Source organism: Microcebus murinus, chromosome 5 (genome assembly GCF_040939455.1).
Source record: "Microcebus murinus isolate Inina chromosome 5, M.murinus_Inina_mat1.0, whole genome shotgun sequence".
NCBI lineage: Eukaryota > Metazoa > Chordata > Mammalia > Primates > Cheirogaleidae > Microcebus > Microcebus murinus.
In genome coordinates, this window is record NC_134108.1 from 113,737,770 (window position 1) to 113,739,317 (window position 1,548).

The 1,548-nt window shown below is 58.5% G+C and overlaps 1 pseudogene; it reads left to right on the top strand.

The window, feature by feature from the left end:
- The first annotated feature begins 255 nt into the window (after positions 1-255).
- LOC142871065 (uncharacterized) lies at positions 256-374 on the top strand (annotated as a pseudogene).
- Positions 375-1,548: the final 1,174 nt, after the last annotated feature.

Below are 1,548 nucleotides of genomic sequence, written 5' to 3' on the forward strand. Positions count from 1 at the left end.
GTGGAGGCGCATCTTGTGTGAGTGTGAGTGAGTGAGTGAGTGTGAGTGTGAGTGTGTGTGTATAGAGAGACAGCCCCCAACCCCGGCCCGCCGCTCCCTGCCCGCCCCGCCTGTCACCCCGTCCCTCGGAGCCCACGGGACCCGGCCGGCGAACTCAACAGGCCCGGCCCGGCGCGGGGCCTGTGGCGGGAGGAGGCGGCGGGGAAGCGCGCAGAGAGGCTGGGCTTCTTGAGCGGAGCAGGGGCGCCCTCCGCCGTCCACGACCACACCACCCCGAACGCGCCCGATCCCGTCTGGTCTCGGAAGCTAAGCAGGGTCGGGCCTGGTTAGAACTTGGATGGGAGACCGCCCGGGAATACCGGGTGCCATAGGCTTCTTCTTCTTTTTTTTTTTTTTTTGCCTCTGGTTCTGTGGCGTTTCTGGGAGTGCGGGGGTGGCCCGGGGTGGGGGTGACCCCCACCCTCAGCGCCCGCCGCGGTGCCTGGCGCCCCAGCCCGCACCGTGGGGCCTCCTCTTGTCCCGAGCCGTGACACCGCCGCCACGCGGCAGCATGCGTGGCTTCTGGACAGTCAGGTCTCAGACCAAAGGTCTGCTCTGTGGGAGCCGACACACCGGAGGAAACCTTGAGAGTCTGAGAGGGGAGGGAGTTCCAGAAGAAGGCCTGGATGTCATTTTGAGGGAGTATGTGACCAGAACTCGTCCCGTTGCTTTTGGGGTTCTATGGGCTACACGTAGGAATCTTTGGTGGTGGCACCTGATGTTCGGGGATCCGGAGTCACACCCAGACCTGCTCCACAGGCCTCCTTTTACTTTTCTCTTCGGATTCATTTTTTTTTTTTTTTTTTTTTTTTTGAGACAGAGTCTCGGTTTGTTGCCCAGGCTAGACTGAGTGCCGTGGCGTCAGCCTAGCTCACAGCAACTTCAAACTCCTGGGCTCGAGTGATCCTTCTGCCTCAGCCTCCAGGGTAGCTGGGACTGCAGGCATGCGCCACCATGCCCCGCTAATTTTTTATATATATATCAGTTGGCCAATTAATTTCTTTCTATTTATAGTAGAGACGGGGTCTCGCTCTTGCTCAGGCTGGTTTTGAACTCCTGACCTTGAGCAATCCGCCCGCCTCGGCCTCCCAAGAGCTAGGATTACAGGCGTGAGCCACAGCGCCCGGCCGGATTCATTATTTTTAAAAAGTGTCTCTTATCTCTATTATTGCATTTTCTTTTCTCTCTCTTTTCAAGCAGATGATGGGAGTCCAAGTTTTAAGGTGACATGTGTTGCCCGTGCCCCCCTCCCCCCCCGTGTTCTTATTCATTTACCTCTCATGTTGCTCCAGCATATTGTGGGGGCACCAATGTTAAGGTCGGGTGCGTTGCCCTCTCCCAGCCTCCCCCCTCGGGTCAGAGCTTCAAGTGCGCCCATCCCCCAGTCGGTGCGCACCCACCCCATTCCTAATGGATGTGTACGCCCATCCCCTCCCCCCACCCGCCCGACACCCACCCGAAGAAGGTGATTCCTCTGTGTCCACTTAGGTGTCCATCGGTTCGTACCCA